General features: G+C 36.2%; 1 protein-coding gene across 2 annotated transcripts in view; it reads left to right on the top strand.

Moving 5' to 3' along the window:
- GPC6 (glypican 6) overlaps positions 1-23,903 on the top strand; it is a 731,795-nt gene that overhangs the window by 53,102 nt on the left and 654,790 nt on the right. The gene's annotated exons all lie outside the window — the stretch shown is intronic.

The raw sequence follows: 23,903 nt of genomic DNA, 5'->3' as shown, positions 1-23,903 counted from the left end.
AAAAATTCCAAGTCCCTCTGCTTTCATCTGAAATTGAAATATGGGTGTTTGGAAAATCTGTAGATGTTGATAAGTATCTAAATATTTATATGTTTATATAAAATCTAATATGGAAAGGCACTTCACATATCAAAGTAAGATACAAAGAGCCATGATTAGTTTGTTCCGATTTATACTAATGATACTATTTTAATTTTTAATGCTTTTTCTTTACAAATGACTGCTTTGTACTTAGAAGGGAGCAAAACTTAAGTATCTTCTAAACAATTTCCACTTGAGAAAGAAAAGGATTTCTAAGCCCTGAAAAAAGCATTTGGAAGCATGTGAATGAAGAACTAGAAAAAAGTCAGGATAATCCTCTTTATTATGCAGAAGGTCAGATTAGAGGATCACTGAGATCTTTGTGGCTTTATAATCTATGATTAACATATTAATTTTTAACTGTGTGCTTTGTATCAGTTCTTTGCAACAATGCCCTTTTAAAAAAACCCAACTATTCCACCTAAACTTATTTGTTAAATTTCCTAATTCATAAAATTGTTTCTTTAAACAAAGAAAAAGTACTAAAACCTTGACACTTTTGCTTCTTTTTATTTTTCTAAATAAAGTGAAAGTCAAGAAGACCACCACTCAAAGAAATATACTTCAGTAAAAAAATTCTGAAAGACTAAGGGAGTTCAAGGTGTCAGGAGTCAAGCTCCAGTCTGCAAAGCACTTCAACATCTGCCTAATTTTAACCTCTTGCTTTGGTTCTGCTTGCTCCAAATAAAAACATGTACATGTGGCACTTAGGGATAGGTTAGTGATAGGCTTAGCAGTACTGGATCAACTTTTGGATTCAGTGATCTTAAAGGTATTTTTCAACTGACATGATTCTGTGACTGTATGACTAATTCTTCAGATGTGTGTTGGGGTTATTGCTTCCATTATGAAGTGCCTGTTCCAGTTAAAATCAGTCAATTCATAGCAATGTGGTACGCCTTGAAAAGTATCAAGAAGAGAAATAATAAATACATAGGCCAATAGTAAAAGGACCTGCATCTTCCTATAGGAAGGATTCATCTCTTCATCTTTCATCCCTGCTCCCTTTGTTTCTGTAGTTTGTGTCTCAGAATGTTTCTATTACAAGTAGAGATATAAACGTAATTCATAGACAGTGATATGATCAAGGAATTGCTTTGCATTTGCTAAGTTTCTGTCAAGATTTCTGGCACTGATTTGTCATTCATACACCCAGTTCTTCTGCATAACTTTTTTGTGTGCTGTTGTCATCTGTCTTCAAGAATCTCAGATGAGCTTGGTTTACTGGGTTCTCAGCTGTTTTTTAGCTGCTGCTCTAGCCACTGCCAGTGTTTTCAGTTACCCAGATGCTACAAGCAGGATAGCTGCATCTATTCTGGTGAAATACATACATTCTGACAAACTTTGTCGTTTCTGCCATCACAGAATTCTCTCACAGTTTTGTTTCATTTCCATTGGTCTCCTTTCCTACCACGTCTTATCTTTCTGCCAGTTCTCGCTGTACTTTATCCCTTCTGTCTTCACTTCCACTTGCCATACCCTTTTTCCTGAAACTGCATTTTCCTGCCTGCTTGTTGGATAGATCTGCATGTGTGTACCATTTTGCTCTCTGCAAAACCAGCTCTAAATGTTGACTAAAAACCTGTTGACTAAAAGCTAAACTACTGGATAATGAGCAGAATTTATATAAAAATGTAGGTGATTCCAGATGGCTGGCTGATTTGAAAAACCACCCCGTGAGTGTCTCAAGACATTATGGTAATGAATAGTTTTTGAGGTTTTTTGTATGAACAAGTTCTGGGTTTTGAGCTGGTGAGCTGTATGGTTGTCAACTGAGATGCTATTTAGGTCTGTGCACAGACAGCAGTGGTGGGGGGGGGAAGAGGCATAGAAACAGCAAGAGAGTTGGTCCTGCATGCCTCTACCTTTTGGCAAAATTGCACTTATAGTGGTGGTGTTGATTTGTGATTCTTAGCAAGTCTATGTTAGCGGTCCAAAAGTCTGTTCCAGAGTTAAGGTTGCCAAGGGCACTTTCAGCTCCTGTGTTCAATTACTTTAAACTCTCATACAATATAGTAGTGTATTTTACAACACCAGAAAATTATGTATTAAAGTAATGTTGACTTGAGCTTATGAAAAGCTCTTGCAGGTATGCCCCAAAATAATCTAAGGCTGCCCTCCTGAATAGACAGGTAGTTACTGGGCAAAGCAATAGTTGTACAATAGTACACCTAAACAGCAGTGGAATTACTTGTGTTGTGTGTCAAGTTCTTCAGTTCAGCATATGCATTGTTTGTTATCCAACTTCCATTCACAGCGTTGAGTTCAAATGTACTGAAGAGTGGGGGATTGGTTGAAGGAGCTTGTCAGTGTTGTGAATGAATTTGGAAGCCTGAGCCTTGTAAGTTATTGCCACCTGAATAGGAGTGTCTGCAAGTGAACTCCGTGGGCAAGGGTAGAATTGGACTCAGTTACCTCAGTTCAGGCGTTGAACACTATTTCAGTTGTCCTGCCATATCTGAAGCAGAATGTAGGCTAGTGAATGTGACAAGGCCCAGAGGGAGGTTGGAGCAGTGGAGCTATGCTTTGCCCTGTGTCTTCAAGAACATCTGGTGCAGAATTTTTATCATGAGTTGTAGTTGAGGTAGCCCAGTTTATCCCAATGATGGGAATGTAATAAATACTAATGAAGCTTACAGGTCTTTGCAGAGCCTGTGTTTATCATCTCCATGCATGTGTTAAGGGTGCTACACAGTTTCTCAAATTATTTTAGATGCTTGTATTGAAGTATTTAATTCTGTCTATAACTGTTTATAGTGATAGGAACGTGTGCATATTTAGACACCTAAATGTCTATCAATGAAGAACTACGTATGTCTCACTGACATTACTAAGATTCCATATTACTGATAAAATCAGGGTGTCATGTGTAAATTGGGATGGAAAACAAAGTAGTAATAGGAGTGACTGAGATCTCTGCAATAACATAGAGGCAGTTAAGGAAAATATTCTTGAGTGAAGAAGTGGTGAAGTTTGCAAGGGCTTTTGATGAGTGTTAGATTTAGAAGGAAACCATACTTAAGGGAGTGGCTTTCCTTTAGCTTATCCCTCTTGATTTCATGTAGTGATTTCTTTCCCCATGTTTTTTATAAACCATTCTTCAGCATCCGTAGTGGAAATGTTCTGACCCCATTATTAAAGAGGGCGGAATTGAGGTTAACATTGTTAAATATTCTTTCTTTGATTTTTCTAGAGGCTTCAGGATATTTTAGTTCAGATGTGACATTATCAGGTGACCCTGACTGTGCATGAGCTGGTGGGTTAACTTTTGCCAGAAGTCAGATGCCCACCCTGTTCTCTTGCCACACAGTCCTCCTCCTGCAGCCTCTCACATCTACACAAGCCTTGAGATCTACACCCAGTACAGTCAGAAATAGTATATTCCTTTTTGTGCTGATGCAGGAAATATCTGTTCTTCCTTTTGTTCCCTGTAGTTGTTTGAAAATTGTTCTGATGGACAGAATTAACCCTTTTTCTGCTTACGCTTTTATGTCTGCTTAGTTTTTGACCTTCCTCTTTTGAGGTGAGCAAGTGGAGTGAGTATGTAATGTTTGATGAACTAAAGAAAAGAGACAAGGAAATTACTGAGGGAGATGAGGGGTGACATACTATGTGTAGGAATGGAAGGGAAAGGGAAATCATTGTGACAGGTACATCCCCCACGTCCAGACTCACTCTCCTCTTCATACTGTCCTGTGTTGTGCTGGCCATAACCGTGTCCCATGAAGCAATTGCTCTCTAGCAATTAGAATAAAAGGGAAAATCTGGGTTTCTTTGCTCTAATCATAGATCAACAAATGATTCTCACAAGAGATGCTGAAATTAAAAAAAAAACAAAACAGACAAATAGTGTTTCTAAACTTTTACCCATTAACAGTCTCTTGTCTGTTTCTTAATATTCGTAGTTTTTCTCAGCCATAATTACCAGAAAGCAAAGGCCAGTTTTGATGAGCTGTAGATACAGAGTATTTTTGAAACTCTATTTCTTCATCATGACCATAACCATATTGGATTTTAAGCCCTGCCTCACAACTTTGTGGGGAGTCCTAAGTCAGGTTCACATTGATAGAAGAGTATGATGTTGCTTTATCAGTGTGGCAGTGAAAAATTATTATTAAAGTTCTCTTTTGAAAGTGCTTGTGTATAATTTGGTGTGTTTCTTCAAAGCATATTCCTATATTTATGCAGTTTGTTTGTGGAAAGATTTTGTATTTACTTACAAAGTATCTTTTGAGAAGAAAAATAGTAAGACAAATCTGTTTTTTTTTTAAATCATCTATTTAAAACTTTAAATTTCAGATTCTTGAATATATATGCAATACTGAGTGCTAGAATAGTTTGCATGTTTAATCATCTTCTTTATTGCACTAAGTTGGCTTGCTTAGAACAATAGTTTGTTTATGTACATGGGGGGAAGGGATAAAGCCCTTCAATTTTACTCTGGAGGGGAAAAAACCCCAAACCAACTGTGTGAATACAGCTATAGCATATTTTCTTGTTGTGCCTTAAAATAAATACTTTCAATTACATCTTGAACTAGGTTATTTCAGCATCAGTAATAGAGTTATTCATATCAGGATTCAGCCTATGGTCTGAAATGATAGCTGGCATTTTCTCCATTCTCTCAAGACATAATACAGAGAACTTTGATCATTTACTTTTCACACAAGCAGGAATTTCCCATCAGTAGCTTTACAAGGTTATCTGTTTATAATCCCTTCTCACTTCTTGAACATAATTTTACTCTTAATGATAATGCTGAATCTTCTTGTAAGGATTGTCTTCAGGTTTTGTTACAGGGGTTTTAAGTAGGGTAATAAAATCTAGTGATGTGGTCATTGTTGTATAGTAAAAGCTTAGAGTACGACAACTTCTGCCAGAAGTAAAATTGGAAGCATTATCAATGATGATGTTTTGTAAGATAAGATGGGTTTAATTATGTTTTATAAGCATAGATGAGGAAAAAGTGTACTTGTTAACTACCATTTCATTCCATTTATTCACTACACTTCCTCCAGTGTACTGTATATGTTTCACAGGAAACTCTCCAAAGGCAATATTTTGAAATTAATTATTGTTATGGCTTAGGCTTTTTGCTTTTTAAGAAATGGCACTTCAGAGAATCCTTGGACTTTCCAAGGGCACTGCACTGTGAGGCCCTATGATGCAAGGAGGTTTGCAGACTAGTAAAAATGCAGAGGGTGCTTTTCCCTGTTTACACCCTTTAGAAAGAAGAGATCAGTGAAACTATCGCTTAGCATCTGGTTGCTGGTTGTGTCCCATAGGGGTAATTCCTATTACTCCTTGTCAGCAAAGAACTACTTAGTTAAATTTGATTTTTCTGAATTGGTGATGCACTTCTTGGTTTACCTATTTTCCTTCCTCCTCCCTGAAAATGCTAGGTCCAGTAACTGTTGTTCAGTGAATACCTTTGTTACCTGTTTTATGTTCTACATTGTAAATCTTGCAACAAAAGGTCTAAAATTCTCAGAAAACATAAATAGTTTTAGCAGGGATGAAAGTCTACCAGGAACTAAGAGTAAGTTAAAGCCTTGATTTTTCTTCTTATGATTTGATATGTGGGTTAAATTTTGGACTCTGTCTTCACAAAATATTCCCAGTGTATTAGTTTATAGAGCTCTTCAGATGAACACTGTCTTTGCCAGAAGTTCAGCTTCTGCTGGCTAAGAAGTAATGGTGGCAAAATAGCAAGAACCCAAGAAGAATTCTTCCCACCTTACTTTAGAAGGCTGCATCGGAGATGAACTGTAAATGAATGTAATGGAAAGAAATAAACACCTCTAAAATTTTTAGCAGAATTCAAGGTTGCTCCTGTTGATCCCTGCTGATCTGGTCATCATTAGGATGGGATGCCTTTTTCCCTTCTGTGACTGGAAAAAGTGCCTGTGATTAATTCATTAAAGGTAGATGTGTATGGAATAAATATTGGGACAGATAAATTCCCATTCCAGACTTCACGACACTTCATTATTGCTAAATTATATTTTGCATAAATAGAGGCAAATAGACATACATGACCTATATCTTTGTGCAATTTAGGAAATATTTTCCTTCTTACTAAAAATTCTATTTAAAGATGAGTGCTTCTGAAAATCAGTTTTCATCTTGTTTATGGGAGCATTGATTGAGTTGAGCAGATTCTGCATTTAATGACAGAATAACATAAAGTTGTAATATTTTAATTCCATCCTAAGCCTACTTTGTAAAATACTTTAAATATTATTGGAATGCAAAAGTAAGTTATTATTAAATGAAATGGAAGTGTTTTAGTGACACAGAAGCACTAGGTAGTAAGCAACAGAGCATGGATAGGGAACTAAATCAAGATTCACACTCTTTTCTAGAATACATAAAAGATTACAAGCTCCTGGTTTTCAAGAATGTATATATCAAGTTAAATGCAGTATAAATGTAAAAAAAATTAGCAAAGTTAATATTACTTGCATCTTCTGAAAACTTATGGCCATGTGTCAAATATATGTGGAGAAAATGGCATGTTTAGCTTTGAATTAAAAAAAAATTATTTTAAATCACTTCTCTTTTTCCATATTTTTTTTCAGATAAAGAAGAGGTTTTCATATGGAATATTTGAAATTAAAATGTTTGAATCAAATGTAACAAATTAAATTCTGTGATTACAGAAGGTAGTAATCATACTCTTCGAACAGGGACTATGTACCACAAACATGTTTTAGGAAAGCTCTTAAGCTTATTGGCAAAGCCATTCATGTAGATACCAGAAAGATCATGTTTTTAAAGTAAGTTTAGTAGACATGTCTAACAATTTGAAACTTCTTCAACAAGTTGTTGAGTTTAATTTTGTTTTCCAAGTTAACAAATTCCAAGAGCAGTAATTTTCATAATGTCTTCTGGTCAAGTGTGAAGCTATGGTAAAGCCTCATATATCAATAATTAAGAGTTCTTTACAGAATATTTCTAATCTATTGAGAATCATCAGAAACCCTTCATAGTGGCCATGCCACTATCAGTCTGAAGCCTTCATTGGGTCAGTGAGGTGCCCCAGCTGATAAGCTTTAGTTCTCCATTGCTGTTCTCCCAGGCAGATTGTTGCAGTTGCAGCACTGTGGTGGTAAAGCCATTCTACTTTACTCTGGGGGTAAAACCATTCACCTGGCTTGAACTGGTTACTGCATCTTCCTTGATACTGGTACCTTTAGCTCATGTCTGCCTACAGCTCCTAAGAGATTTGTTCATTTGAGGTGTGCTGAAGCATTTGTCTCTCTCTGTCTGTCCATCCGTCTATTTGCATGTTGCTCTTACTGCTGATGGATGTATCATCTTCTAAGCCACTATTATTTTCATTAACAATTATGTACTATAAACTGGTAATTTTACATAAATTATAACATGTATAATTGACATACCTAAATTACACAAATTATGACACTGCAGGTCTTTGACAGACCTATATCTAGGATCCAGTTAACATAAGAAACATTTATAATGCATCCCAGAGAATTTTTCAGTTGAAATAAAAGACCAGAGAAATATTCATTGCGAACTGAAATTAAAGGCTGGTGCTCTCTGATGGAGGAAAAATTTATAGGGTATTGAATATATGTTTACTTGTAACTTTATTTCTTGATCATGTCATTAGTGAACAGGATACAAATAAAATTTTATTGAAGCAGTCTGGGATACTGAATAAAAAATGTACCTGCTTAGGGGGATCACCCCTTCTCCCAACATCAATCAAAGGCTAAACATTTTTTATAGAATCAGATGTGCTTCCTAATAATCGTTTGCGTGTAACTGTGCACTTCTTCACTTGATTTGTGTGAAGGTTCAAACATGGAGCTTGTTCATATATGCCCTGTTGATAAAGTGGGTTAAGGATTGAAAGGAGCATCTGATCTCATTGATAAAAGCTTGTTGGTTTTATTAACAGCTGAATACCTCCACTGCTTCAGATGAATGCTGCCTTAATTCTCAGGCCATTTTACTGAAATGAATAGGCTTTCTTCCTGAAAGAAGATGACAAATATGGTAGAAAGCAGATCTTAATTTTCCCTGATAAGATGAAAATACATCATTTATTTTATACTTATTACTCTAATTCTCCAAATGTTTTGGGAAATAGCAATAAGCCATACATCCTCTAGCAGATTTTACTGGAGTGTATATATGCTTTGCATGTATATTTGTGCAATTAGCTGCTGGCAGTGGGCAGTAAAATGGCTATTACATGCTCTCCTTTCCATATGCGCATGAATTTCAGAATTAAATTTAGCTTATTGCAGAGGAAATGTGCTGATCCACTGGCAGAAGAGTGTCATCTGTACCAATGACTGTCAGCTCCTCAGCAGAGCAGGGTCAGTGGTAGTGCTGGCGTGGTGGCCAGCAGCACCACCTGAGAAGCACAGAAACACTGGCAGGAGAAGAAGGAGGCCAGGCAACACAGAAACAGTATTTATTCTCAGAGAGAAAGAGAATGGATTTTAGCATGGCTTTTTCATTATTATCTTTTCTCTTCTGAGGTCATGCATGAGAAGAAGAATTAAAACATATTCAACCTGAAGAAGAAAAAGAGAGTCTATTTAGTTGGCACCAATGTGCAAAGGGAGTAGAAAAAGTCCTAGGACAGAGAGGAGAATGTGCTGGCATGTATGCATCCAGCCTCTGGTACAGTGCAGGTCTCCAGTTCAGTGGCACATATGAAAACTGATTCACTTTCCTTAATACTGGTTGAGCCTATACTGTGTAAGTCTTGGCCTTCAAAAGCTTTTAATGCTTTGTTTCTGAATCTAGTCCACTCTGTCTTTCATCAGAGAATTATCATGCCAGTCAAAAAGACACCTAATTTATGCAAGTAACTCCTGAAAAACTCTCCTCTCTTAGGAGTTCTCAAGGCACTAACCTTAGCTGCTGCTCCCACTGAATTCATGGAACTGTAGTACTCTAAATCCCCCATCATCTTTCTCTCAGAGGAATAGGAAAATGTATCAGTTTTATTTCATGCTGTTCTAATATTTAAGATAGTTCTGTGGAAATTCCACCTTGGATGAAAGCTTACTGCAGTAATAAACAAACGAAAGAAAGCACACCAGAAATTATGTGCATCTCCAATGAAGGGATAATAGTTTATCCCCATCCACACGGGAATAATAGTTTATAAAACTTCCATAATAAACTTCATAGTGATGTTATTTTAAAGTCATGAGTTGAACATTTGTGATGACAGTACTTGCAATATTTGTCAACAGAAATCCTGTTTTGATGCATCCAGACAGGCATGAGGTGGATTGGCTCACGGGATTAGAAATGGGATAAAGAACAGTAAGCTTTGCCTTTGTAATTCAGGAATGTTTTGTTATTAGTGCTTCTTACTGGTCTCATATAATTTGGGGTTCCAGCTTATTTGCTGTAGAAGCTATTGTTTGTATCAAATATTCATATTGCCGCTCACAAGTTTCTCAGGCAGCTGAGATCATTAAATCAGAGAAATCTAAAGCTCAAACTGTCTTGAAGAAATCATCTAATCACCTCTACTGAAAGCAGGATCAAGTACATCCATATGTGACAGATGCTGGTGTATATTCTGTTCCTAAAGTGAGAAAGCTTTTCCTGAGATATCAAACATAAATCTTCTTTGCTGCAATTTAAGATAATCTCTTGTTATCTGCCATGGTCACAAGGAACAGATGATAATTTTGTTTTCTACTCCACTCAAACACCTCTCCCCTTGCTCCTCCCTGCTGCCACTTCCTCTTGGCTGCACCTTGTGGGCTTCATTTGGCTTCCCTTCATTCAAATTGCATGTTTTGGTCTTTAAGTGTCTTCTTGTTTTAATTTGGGCCCTTCCATTTTTCTAGGCTAACTTGCCCCAAAACAGTGACAGTTCTCTGGAAAAGGTCCACCAGTGATAAGTAGAAAAAAGTCAATATTTCCAGTTTGTCATATGAAGCAAAAATTGAAATAATTATACAAGATAAAATTTTATTTTTCTGACTTTTAACTTTTCTTTACCTTTAAAAATGATTAAATGCTTTCAGAAAAGATCCTTTCAAACTATGTATAATCCTTATGTTGTAAAGACAGTCAGCAAAGTTGATAAGGATAATTTTAGAAGTGAAGCTGAGTGGCTCAGTTTTTGCTGTGAAAGAGATGTAACTTCAATAAATGAGAAAATTTATATGTGGCTTGTGGGAAGAACCTTTTGATTTAGTTGAGGCAGTTGTTGCTGATCTTACAGTTTAATTTCTTAATATAAATTGAAACATTTCCAGTAATTACATGTATGTTGATATTAAACCTTTCACTGAAGATAGTAATCACATTGATATAAATACATTGCACAAGGGTAGTAAAACTTGAAGTAGCTTATTTTATATTAATCCAAAATGAATAGCTAGAAATAAGTTGAAAACCACTTATTTTTTCAATGTTATTTGAAATAATAGGGATTGTTTGAGCCTTTTTTATCAGTATGGCTCCAGAATACTTGCATTAATTTTAAATCCCTTTGACGATGATTGCCACAGGAAATTAGCCTTTATTATTGCATTGGCCTTATGCAGCTGAATAAAGCTTGAAAAAACAAAGATCAAAAAAGAAAAAAATGTACTTTTCCTACTACACTTTCACTGCCTTCTCCATTGTTTTTTGATGGAAGCCATTAGTTTACTTCTGGTGAAATTGCTTCCTTCTGACTGAGCAGTGTTGTTAAAGTATGTTTGGGATTAAATGAGCTAGCTATACATTGGGTAGATACTGCTGAGACTTAGAAGTTGTATTCTTTTAAATATTTGATTGAGATCCTATTACTGAACCTGAGAAAGCTTTGTCAAACATTAGGAGTTACCATCCATATAAAGACATTTTTACCTTCCCAAATCACTTTTGCTTTCAAGAGTTGAAACTCCATGTAAACTAAGAAAAAAAAAAAAGCAGAGAGACATCTGAAGGTAAATTCATACTGTGCTTCTTGGTATGTTCTAAAATACGGCTGAATTTTATTTGCAGTGTCTTTACTGTTTCTCCTGAGAAATTAATGTTTACAGACATTTTAAAGCACCTGTACAGCAGACAAACCAAAACATACTGTTGTCATTTAGCAAATGCCGAGGACCTTTCTACAATGTACTGGGGGAGTATTCATGGAAAAAAAAAAAAAGAGACCAAATGTAGTTCAGAGGACATTTTCTGGTTGCCTTGGTGGGCTCCAGCCCTGATTTGTATTCTGTGAGCTGTAGTGGAAAAGTGGGACTTACGACTGATGAAGTGGATTAATGTTGCTGTATTCAGAGGTTCCAAACAATCATTTTGTCTGTGGAGACACTAGATTGCACAGTCTGGCACTTGGTGGTGGTGGTAGGGCAGAGAGCCCTCTGGGATGCTCCATATTCAGACAGAGAGTTAAACAATATCACAGGCTGCCTTTGGGTCCTGGGCCCCATCTCATCAGTCATTTGTTTTGACTTCTGTTATTTACTCATTTCCAGTGGTTGGAAAAATCCTTGCAAAATACCTAAAGTGGTACATGTGTGAGGAAAAATTAACTTCATGTGATGCTTCCTAAAAAAACCTGAGTTATATCATGACCTTGCAGTCCTTTACATTGGTTGTAGTGCAGCAGTAGACATTCAGTTTTACAAAGAAAAAAAAATATTTTTTTAATTGCAAAGATAGTTGTGCATTTAGATATGGGTGCCTCGGTTTTACTTTCTTCATTGTGGTATTATGTCATTGAGGTTACATTTTAACAAAGATATATCAATAGTAAAGTTTTCTTTCTCACTTACTTACTTTGCTTGTGGTTTAGGTAGAAAGTTAAGTTTCTCTTTGCCATAACAGGAATATTTTAATTATGGGCCCTAAACATATTAGCCCCTGGCAGGTATTGCAATTGGCTGGAGGGAATTTTTGAAGTGTTTAAAGTGAGGTGTTGTGAGTAGATGGGTTTGCAGTATCCCAGTTTCCCTTTTGAGCTTGACTCCAAAATATACAAGGTTCAGTGTTTGTGCACAAGAATAAATGTTAGTTTACCTGTTCACAAACCATTGGGTGATCTCTGATTCTGGAAGTTTGCCCCTACCTGTAGGACATTCCAGAGAAAACAGACTTTCACCAGTGTGCAATGGAAGGATCTGTTGTAAACTTCAATGCAAAAGATTTCAGCTAAGTATAAGGAATAGCAATAATTTAGGGAAAAAGTATTTTACAGTGAGGAAAAAACTGAACAGGGAGGCAGTGAAATCAACTTCAGTCTATTCCCTGGAGAATTTCAAATCTGCTGACTTGAAGCACTGAGCCATCTCATCCAGTTTTTCCATTAAGTGCTGTTTTGAGCAGAAGCCTGGGACTAATCCCCTCCAGAGGTCCCTCCCAGCCTCTGTCTCTCTGTGGTTCTTTGAAGGCAGCTAGCAGGAAGCCTCTAGAAAATGTAGTTGAAAATATGAAGGGGGTTTGCTCTGACTTTCTTTAACCTGCTTAGGGAGGACATAAAATGATTTATTACATCAAGAAACAGAAAGTGCAGATCATAATAAAACCAATAAATTATAAGAGAACAAACTAGTAGGGCTGATGAGTCAGATCTCATTGCAAATAAATCTAAGAGAAAAACATGTACAAGCACTGGCAGTTCCCCCCAGAAATTATATTTAAGGGAGAAGCACAAACCATTTCAATACTTGTGAAGCCTAGGAAGCAGCTCCCATAAGCAAGCCTTAACTTCGGTGGCTTTTTTTTTCCTAAGGCCCAGGGGAAAAAAAAAAGGCAAAAAAAAAGGCAAAAAAAAAAAAGTGCCCACTGAAAGTGGAAATTGGGTCAAATTACCAAATTATTGTAGATGAAATAGCAGTAATAGGAAGGGTGAAAAAACTGGAAGGGGCAAGAAACAAAATTATGCATGACATAAGAAAAAGGACATAAAAGGCCTATGCCATAAAAGGCATAATTACTAAGAAATTTTATAAAACATTAATAATCAGAGCAAGGTAAATAAAAACGTTGATATGCTATCAAACAGTGAAGGAAATAAATTTAAAAATGGTATTAAGCCTGAAAAAATGTTTAATATCTTTCTCACTTCTCCTTAATTGGAGCTACTGTGCATTAATGCAACTACTAAGCCTATGAAAGGGCTAAGATGTGAGATTGGAATGCTAAAAGAGCTTCCTGAAGAATATATAGAACAATTACATATTTGAAAACAATCCAGGTTTAATGAAGTTTATTGTACAGTATTTAAGGAACTAGATGAAGCCTTCTCAAGATCCATTAGCAGTTCTCAGTTGTGAAGAATGGAGAAAGTTTCAAAAAATTCAAGAAGAGCTGACTCAGTGCCTGCATTTATAAAGGAGAGGAAGGAAGAGCTGTGGAATTACAGACCCATCAGCATAATTTACATGTCATAAAAAAAACTCCAAACAACTGGAACAAATAAATCAAATTAACTGTAAGCACCTGCAGAATAAGGGGAGATGAGTTATAGCCAAAATGAATTTATCAAGGAGAAATTGTGTAATACCAGTCCCATATCCTTTTGTGACAGAATAACAGTTCTTGGGAAGGTGATGAACTGGGAGATGTCATCTGTCTTGACAAATAAATCTTCTGACGTTATTTCACATGACATTTTCATAAGAAGGTGTAAAAAAAAAATACATTCTATTATGTGATCATATAATTAGTAAGGAAGCTGTTCAGAGTGTATTGTTCCCTGTCAAGCTGATGTGTGTTCTGTAGGAATATGCCCTCAATCTTGTACTATTGCACATTTTTAGTAATGGTATGGACAGTGAAATAAAGACTAATCTAATGAAATTTCTGCTAAAATCAGTGGGAGAGAAGGATAAGCTGAATCAGCAACATGGATGAGAATTCAAAAATGTGTAAATTAAAAAAAAAATCCACTTAACACCACAATTCGATGATCATGAAGGCAAGTTCTTATTTTAAATGAAAAAAAAATCCTGATAGAAATACAAATACAAACATGTTCAGAATTGAACTTTCAATGACCTGAGTTTCTCTCTTACAGTCATTAATTACCTCCATTATTGTAATGATAACTCGTAATTTAATTTTTTAAAGAAAAGTTTCAAGTAATGTAAATGAATACTTTTAAGGTACATAATTGATTATGAAGGTAAATAGGGGGAGATTACATATAGGTCTTCCAATGGCCTAAATTTTGATTTATTACAAGGTGTTGCTGTAAGAAAGGTGGAGTTTAAGCTTTTGAATTTTAGGAAAACATAATTTGCCTTTTTCCAAAACTTAGAATCCAGTACATTTTCATCCTACCTTCCTAACATTTTGATTTCTAGATTTTTATCATCTTTCCCATGCTCCTCTTGAACAGTTATGCCTGGTTTGTAGTTGTTGAGTTCAGACTACAGCATCACAATATTTTTAATAATTAACAAAAAAAAAGTTCAGCTATCATAATTTTTTCAGTCAAGAGTTTTCTAAAATATATTTCTGAGGACTGTTAAGGCCCCAGAAATTTTATCAAATCTTAATAGATACCCTAGAAATTCTCTCTGGTGGATGCAAACCCAGATTTTTTGGGCATAAATTTTCACCATTAGCAAAAGACTGTAATAATCTTTACATTATTACAGTCTTTTGCTAATTGAATCATTATTATTTCTGTTAAAATGATATTTCTATATGTGTGGTTATTATAGACTCTATGGTTTACATTTTCCCACTATAGCCAGCTTGAGCAAAGTGTATTTCCAAGAGATATCTCATATAAAATACAAAAGGGAAAGTAAAAATTACATGTCAAGCTTACCTAGACTGAAAAAGGTGCATCAAATAAAGTGATACAATTTGTTGGTGCTCTTAAATTTTATTGAGGCTTAGGTAATCTTACTCTAACATGAGTAAACTAAGAAAATTGTCAACCCAAGAATTCTGCAATCCCTGTCAAAATAAATGATAAATTTAGAAAAGAGGCATTCTCTCTGATTCATATTTGTTAGTTAAATACCACCATATTCTTTAAGAGGAGACAAAGCATTCACTTCTAATTGCTCCATTTTTGAAGCCAGGCCAGAGGAAAAAGGGTGAATCAAGGCACTTCCCTCTTACTTTCCTACTCCAGAATTTATGTGCATACAGACAGTTGAACATTGTTAAAAATCTTTGAGCAGGATGTGCAGAGAACCAGGAAGGGAAACCAAAAGCTCACTGGTACAGTCAAGAAGAATTCTGTCAGATTAGTGACATTCAAGTTAGATTCTGGGGCCTGGATTCACATTACCCAATTTTAGACATGAAGGTATCACACCTCATTTAAGTCAGGCTGGCCACTGTCTGTAAAAAAATCTTTCAAAGGTGCAGTATAGAGACCAGGCACCTCCACACAAATACATAAAAATAATGGTGTTGCTCTACAAAAAGAACTTAATCATTGACAGTTTCTTTGGAATTCGTTTTAGTAAAATTAATCATGAAGTACTCAGTTGGGATTAATATGGATGAAGTACTTAAAGGATTTCAGTGTTAATTGACCATTATATTGAAATGTCCCTGCATGAATTTGGAGCATGGGAGCATCACAGTAAAGATGACTTGGTTTTAAGTTAGCTGTAGAGCTGCAGAGGTGTGAGCATGTGATTTAGATCTGTGGACAGTTCTACATCCTTACTGCACAAACTGAAATCCGCGTGTAACGTCCTTTGTGGTTTGCTTTGGAACTTAATTGAAGTGGCTTCATCAATTAATGTAGATCTGTTTAAATCAGTGAGTGCCTGTGCATAAAGAGATGGTAAGCTTGACCAGCAGGAGTGAGGCATTTACAGTTAAATTGCCTACTTTTTGCAGAAGTTATCAACCACAGGCCTTTGAATGTTGCTTTGCTTTGAATAACTTTGTCTTGAAACTAAGCCACATAGGGTCAATATGGATATTTGAACTGTGGAAATTGTCCTTTTGATTCAGGATCAGCTTCTTTCGTACTGAGCACCTGTCAAGGGGCAGTAGATTCAGATCATCTGAAATCAAAAGGAACTGCAAGTGGTTATCTTTAGGGTTGCAGATTGGCTTTATATCTACCTGTGACTGCGGTCACAAGGGTTTTCAGGGTGAAGAAGAGACAAGAATGTTGACTCCATGATCAGAAGGCTTGATTTATTATTTTATGATATATGTTACATTAAGACTATACTAAAAAGCAATAGAAAGGAAAGGTTTCTTCAGCAGCTAGCTAAGCTAAGAATAGAAAAGAATGAATAACAAAGATCTGTGTCTCAGACAGAGAGCAAGAGCCAGCTCTGCCATGAGTGGTCAAGAAATCCAAACACCCACAGGAGCCCAATCACGGGTCTACCTGTTGCATTCCACAGCAGCAGATAACCATTGTTTACTTTGGTTCCTGAAACTGCAGCTTCTCACAAGGAAAAATCTTAAGAAAGGATTTTTCATGAAAGATGTCTGCGACATCTACCTCCTTCTTTTGATTATCTCACTCTTATATCTTCCTTAAATTTGCACAATCCAAGAGTTATTTTCAGTTTTTGTGAATAAGTTTTTTCAATTTCTGTTTTGGAAAATCTTCAATGAAGTTCGAGGTCTTCTTATGAAGTGACACTTTTTACTCTAAGGTAATTCATCTTCTGTCTTTTATGATTTCTAGAGAATTGGGGAATGTATGCAATTATCTTCATTCTATCTGTTTTTATAGACTAGCCAAAGGTAGATATACTTTGTGGAACAGAATACGGAACAAAGATTACTAACCTTAATCTGACTTGCATCTACCACATGTCACAGTGCAGTGCTCTACAGAGGCACCAGCTGGTATCCCAAAATGCATATTAACTGCAGCAGCTAAGATAGCCATCATTTCTTACAGAGGTATTAAAAGAGAAATGTGTTTTCCAGAACTGAGGTCGAAAACAGGGTGGGGGGAAATATAAAAATAGTAAACTCCAAAATTCGTGCTTGGCAAGTCATTAAAGGGATTTTTGGAGGGTACTAGAGAAGCTAAAAGAGGTTATCAGCTGTTTTGCCCAGAAAACAGAGAGATTATAATTTTTTTCTCTCCAGTATTTGAAAGGAAGTCTACAGTTTGTGTGTAAGAATATATGTGGTGCTCTGTGTTTTGGGGCTGAAGTAATGGAATCTTTTGCAATTGAAAAAGTTGGAAAGTAGACCATACCCATAAAGCATTAGTTGCTTTGTTTTAAAATGTTTTGCTTTTAATTTTGCAGTTGTTAATCTTATGTGATTGACAGCTGTGAAGAAACCCGAGCAAAATTCTGCACTTGCAATGCTCTGATTAAAAACAAAATCAGAAGCTTAAGATTGCGCTTTTTAAAAATTTTCTCAGTTATCAAAGTCCACAGGCAGAGCATTCCTAAATATTATTTAGGAAAGCAGAGAGCACTATTTATAGTTTTCCAGATTCCCTACTTTACTCATTTTGCCAAACTCCTTCTCTACTGTAACATGGAGCAATAAATGTTTCAGGTTAGACTTTATGAAGAAATGAAGCGTTAAATTGCATTATGTTTTGTATTATCTCTGTCTGTCACTAAACAATGCAGCATCAAATTGAGCTCATATGTACAACAGCTTTTACTAGAAAAAAACATCAGTTCTGATAAACTCATTCTGTAAATGGCAGGTTTTCTGCCTCATGCAGTCTCAAGTTGTTTTTTGCTGAACTTTGTGAGCATGTTGCACAGGACTGTGAGCCCAAATTCATTAGTTTTTGAGCTCTGTTAAGACACTTCATTTAGTGCATCAAGCCAGTCAGTCCTCCAGTTCCTGAGAGCTGCTTGAGATGAGGAGGGAGGATGCTGTGGTCCAGAGGTGAATCGTGCTTGCTGTAGCATTCCATTGAATGTCCTCACTGCTCATTTGTGATGTGGGCAGCATATATATAGATATATAGACATATATATATATATACACACACACACATATATATATACATATACACACACATATATAAATACATATACACGCATGCACTCAGGGCAGGCGTCAGTCCTAACAGCTCCAGTAGTGCTGGATGTCTGCTGCAGCCTTCATCTTGGGTCAGGAAAGGGGCTACAACCCACCATATCCTAAGGTATAAGGATAAGGAGATATGTGACTCTGAAAGTCAAAGCATCTGAGCCAAGAGTAGGAATTTAAAATGCATTAGTTGGGCAATGCAAAGTCCCGGTTTGTAAAATTAAGTGGTCTTTCTTCTGAAGAAACTGGTCTATACCTGTCTGGTTGCATGCACATATGTATTCAATATGTAATAAAGATACACTCAGTTGGCTTCATGTCCCATCTGGAAAAAAAATATTTACTGTGGAAAAAAAAGGTGTAAAGACCAGGCTGTTTAGTGCTTCCACTAAGCCCCTGCAAATGTAAGAGCAGTCATACAGCTGTTGTCTGGAGTTACTCCTTTATCTGCCCCTGAGCAGGTCAGTCTCCCCAAACTGCAAGAAGAGCAGGATGTACTCTAGGCAAATAAATAAGAGGAGCTGGAATTAAATCTCTGACTGTGATGTACTGTTTAATATACACTCTGTCCATGGTGACTCACAAGTTAGAGATGACCAATTCCAGTCATCACCGAGTGCATTATTCTTCATTACCACCCATTTAAAGATTATTACAGTGTAAGTAAAAAGGACTTCTGGAAAGAAAGAGAGATGGCTGAAACTTAGAACGGTAAGCACACAGAGGTTTTTATGTTTCCTTGCTCTGTGACACTTTTCAGTGGCCCTTAGGACACTTTTTCTTCCATTAAGTAAATCACTTGCAAAAATTTGCTACATCTTTCACCTCTGAAAATGAAGATGCAGGGCTCTGTGTCTCAGTTCACAAAAATAAGGACCTTGAAAGCCTTTTCTTGACAAAATCCTTTCAACCTGTGGGAGAGGAAGAGATGAAAATAAATTGCATTGGTCTTCTAAGAAAAATTTTCCTTTTCACATGTCTTTCTGCTGGGCATGTAATTTCCACAACTTCTTTATACATGTTCTAGAAACTTGTATTGTTTTCAGTTATTTCAAATATTATTGGTAAAGAAGCCTATTAAGAGCAAAAATATTAGCCAGTCATTGTTAGAAATTAAAAATTGGTTTTTATAAATAAAAACCCTGTAGCAAAATCATGCTCCAGAACCTGCAGTACTTGAGCAAAAACCTCTACTGATGGAAACAGTTTAACTATAAAACAGCTGTATGCACTGATGGCTGAAGAAATTCCCATTTTAGTGTAATGGCTCATATTGTTGAAAAACTCCACTAAAGATGATGAAAAAAAGAACAGTAAATGTTTTTTTATTATAAAATATGATTAACTTTTCACATGATTGGGCCATATGAAAGAGATGGAAGAGGAAAAGGTAATTTAAAAAATAATTAAAATTGATATTTGCAGAAGGTTTATTACCTTGATTTTTAATAAGGTTTTCTACTAGCTGCTCTACTCCCTGCTGTTCCAGATTTTTCTGCTAGAAATCAGTCACAGATTTTAACAGTAATTCACCTGTCACCAGGAATTTTAATTGTCAGTATGATCATTTATTAAAAACCAGAGGTTGATCTGCCTTCTGCTATGCAGGGTGCATTTCCATAGATTCAAATTAAAGCAATTGTGCAAGCATGTCTCATACAATAGAAATAATACAGCAGGAAGAAAAGCTGCTGTGTATAGATAATTCTCTAGTGCTAGCAAAGCTGAGGGTGAAGATACCAGTGAGGGGGTCTAGTACTATGGGCTGTGATATTCACTGCCTTGGAGGAACTGCTTTTGTGCCACTGGGGATATTTGAAAAGTCTTTTCACTGGAGGACACTATGCACTAAGGAAGAAAAATGACTTTTAGAGAAACTGCCCTGTATCCCAGCTCTGCTCAAGGCAGAAATAGGGCAGGAGCTGGATGGGGACAACTTCTGCTCTCCTGAAGCAGTAAATGTTTGGGTTTGGGATTTGAAATCCACAATCTGGTCTAGGAGACCACATGGTTAAATGTATATAGATTGTCACCAATAAAGGCTGGAACTAAGTTTTTTTTTGCAGGGTTTAAAAATAAAAAGACCCATAATGAGTAGTCAATCAAGAAAATATGTTCTAGTAAATAAGAATTACTATTTAATAGTAATAGCAGATTAATATTTAGTAAATTATGAATTAGTAAATTGAGTAGTAAATAGTAATTGAAGAGTAAATCAAGATCTTTAATCTTTTAGTTTTGTTCTTTAATCGTGGGAAAATACTGTTTCACCTTTTCCTGTATGAATTAATATTTAAAATATAATTCTAGTATCAAACCTGCATGTATAAAGAAACTTGAACTCTAAACTCTTGCCAACACAGGCCATTCTCATCCTTAACTTTACTTCAGGCCCCTGCTTGGGTCACTATCTCTAGAAGGGTACTTTGCTGTGAGCTCTCTGCCATTAGAGGAGAGAATCACAGCCTGAGATGCTTTGAGAAAGACTTGCATATCCATCTTCACTGGCCCTAGAAGGAACTTCAGGTCTTTGAATATTCAAACTTAGATGGCTCAGATTTTGTAAATGTTGGTCACTGTAGCCTCATTTTGGACACTGGACTCTGTGGCTCTGTATGGAAACTTTTATTCTCTACATTTTCCACCTCTTTCCTGCAAGTTCTTCTCTGTCATGACAGGAACCAAAGAAGAGAGAATACAAGAATATATAGGCTAAATCTTATTTTCAAAACTATGCATCTTTATACACAATGGTGACATAATGAAAGGTATGCAAGTATTCTTGAGGGCAGAGTATCTCTTTACTCACTAATGAATGGAGAAACCAGCATGCACATCCAGCCATACAAAGACTGAGACTGACTCTGAAGCTTGTTAATTTTTGGAGATTGCTGGTCCCTCTTTCATGTTCTCATTATAGCAGCCTTACACTGGTCTGATTCTACTAAATCAAGTGTAATCACTGAAGTTAAACTTCAGCACAGGTGCAATCCAACACAGTCCTTTGAAATCATACAAAGGTACTTAATTAAAACAGATAATTTCATATTAAACATGAAAATTATCAGGCATCATTTTGTGACCAAGAGTGCCTTATCTTTTAGCATAATTCTCTCTACCTGTGGGTGTTATAACTTTCTGTAGAAAAGGCTTCCTTTCATTGTGGACTTGGTGGAGTCTTTTATAGAACCAGAAGTCTGCACTGTAATAGAAGAGTGATATTGAATGCAAATGATTAAAGCACTCCTGACAAGTTCTCAAGAAATGTGTATGCAAAGGACAAATAATAACCAACAGCTAGGAGAGCTGTTAAAAACATCTTCCAGCAGGAACCTCTCCTTTGAGGTTTTCTTTCACCAGAGATCCCCCACCTCTAGCAGAGGGGATTATTTAGGCAATAAAATACAACTGCCCTATGAAATAGAGTAAAACTCATCTGATGTCTGGAATTTACCAAGTTTTGTCTACCAGGATATTTAAACTGCAGAGTTTAAAAACATCCCTTCAGCAGAAGTTGTGTTAGACTGGCAATGTTGATATCCAGATAAAAAATACTACTCTGCAGTGTGATGTCTGGAGCCTGCAGAATACAGAATGATCTCAAAAAGCTGCTTCTCTCTTCACCTTTGGACACTGAGCATGCTTTCCTCTCTGTTAGTGGACATTCCTTTTTGTTGCTCTTTTTTTAATTCTTTTATGCTTCAATAGATTTGTGTTGCAGTATACACTGAGGACAGGTTCACACACACTTGGGTGACTTCCAGGAACTCAGAATTTCACTTAAGCAACGAAATAATCTAGTTCTGATCAGGAAAACTATTTTATTCATGGAAGTGGTAGTTTGGTAAATTCTAAGAGGCAGCATTTATTAAACTCTCTCCCTTCCAAAGTCTGGGTTCAAATTAAAACTAAAGGATTCTATAATCTGTTTTATTATTTGTATGGAGCATTGCTTCAGTTAAAATTAAAAGCAAATGCCATTAAATTAAGCAGCAGTCTAAGTCATTTTTATATGACTCCTAGCTCTTAATAAAAACATAACTGTTCGTGTAATTCACTATGATGTTGGATAGCAATAAAATGTCTTCCTCATTACAATCAATACCTATGAATAGCAAAGACCTGCAGCGTGCCATGGCCTTTCTCAACAGGCAGCCTCACTTGGTGGTAAGGAAAATTGCTATCGTCTCATGTGAAACCATTTCAACATCACCCTGAGCTTAATAGAGCAGTCTTTCATTGCCTGTTAACAAGCTGAGCTATTGCCAGGAAGTATTTAAACTGACAAATGTTGTCAACGCTCTTTCCTTGCAAAGATTAATTTTTTTGGGGTGTGTAGTGTGTTAACATGAGTTTGATTTCTATCAAAATGTGTTGATTATTTTCTCTGACGAAGCAGTCTGTTAGTTCAGGAGGACACAGAAGGTTTCTCAGTAACAACAGGCAGGTATGGGCACACCAGTGATAAGTGGAAGCCCCTGTGTTTGTGCTTAAATTCATCATAAATTCAGGTGCATTAAAATATGGAGCAGATAAAAACGTTAGGGGCTGCATTGTGCAGCCCAGCCCTGTGCTCATTAGTCACAAGTTGTTCTTGCAGTTTACAAGACTTTGCTATTATAGTGGCAACCCACATATATCAAATGTGATGGAGTGACAAACGTCTCGTAAAGGCCAGACGTGCTGACATTATACAGGCATTTATAGTCCTGTATGCACTTGCAGCTGCACAGAATGCATACTGATAATTGCATACATAAAACAGGACAAATGAAGGTGCACAGTATTTATAGAGTTTTGGTGTAAGGTGAATGGTCACATAAAGAAATTCAAGAAAAGGATCGTTGCATTACTCTGTGTTCTGGAAAGGAAAAGATCAATCAAAAAAAATTTGCTAACAGGAGGAAAATGAAACGTAGGCTTTTTGGGAACATATATCAGTTTTATGATTTTAGAAGCTGGGGTTATAATACGGATGCATTCTTTGCGCTGCAAAATCTTTGAAATTCCAGAAATGGTCAGGCAGACTTTGCCCATCTGCCTTCCATTTTTGTAGAGCTTTCACAGGCAGTTAGAGACTGTAAGAGGCAAAAAGAAATACTGAAGAAGGATATGGGCTGGTGTGTGCTGCTGTAGGCACCTTCCTTCCTGTTTTATTTTATTGCAACCGTAATTTATCACAAGGTAACCCCTTTCAACCCTCATGGCACAAAGCTATGCTGTGCTTATCCTGCTGCCTCTTTTGCTGAGTGCTCTTCAGGTAGACCCAGTGGATAATACCTATTATTTTTTGAGTGTCATAGAACTGGTTGTGATTTGGTTTCTAAGTCTTACAGTTAGGATTTTACTTTTATGTAAATCAAATGGAGTTGGATGTGAAAGGGAAGGATGATGCAATTAATTGTCTGGACATTCTAATTTCAACTGGCTTTCATGAAATAGCAGTTTCACAATATCTCTTGATTTGAGCTGGAACAGTTATCAGGCTCTTCAGATAGAATCTTCTATTTTCATGAAATCCAGAAGCAGCAAAAAAAACCCTTGAAATAAAGTAAGGATCTGTCCTTACATGTTACTTTTTCATTCTGCTTTCCAATATAAACTTAAGTTGTAGCTTTTCTGCAACATGTAGTTAGTGTGTGGGGAAAAGTTACTTTATAAATATAATATATTTATGCTTTTCTTTATGTTTTTCTTCATGCTCTAAGGAATGGTTGGAATACTACAGTGACTAAAAAGGAGGAAAAATAATTAATTAATAATTTTCTTATGCCAGCTGTGGCTTCAAATCCATATTTCTTGCTACTTTTCTCAAGATACCCAGACCTATAAATAAGTTTTCAGAGTAAGAAAAAAAGCAA

The sequence above is a fragment of the Agelaius phoeniceus genome, chromosome 2 (assembly GCF_051311805.1).
Source record: "Agelaius phoeniceus isolate bAgePho1 chromosome 2, bAgePho1.hap1, whole genome shotgun sequence".
Taxonomy (NCBI): Eukaryota; Metazoa; Chordata; class Aves; order Passeriformes; family Icteridae; genus Agelaius; species Agelaius phoeniceus.
This window is presented reverse-complemented; position numbering and strand designations above follow the sequence as displayed.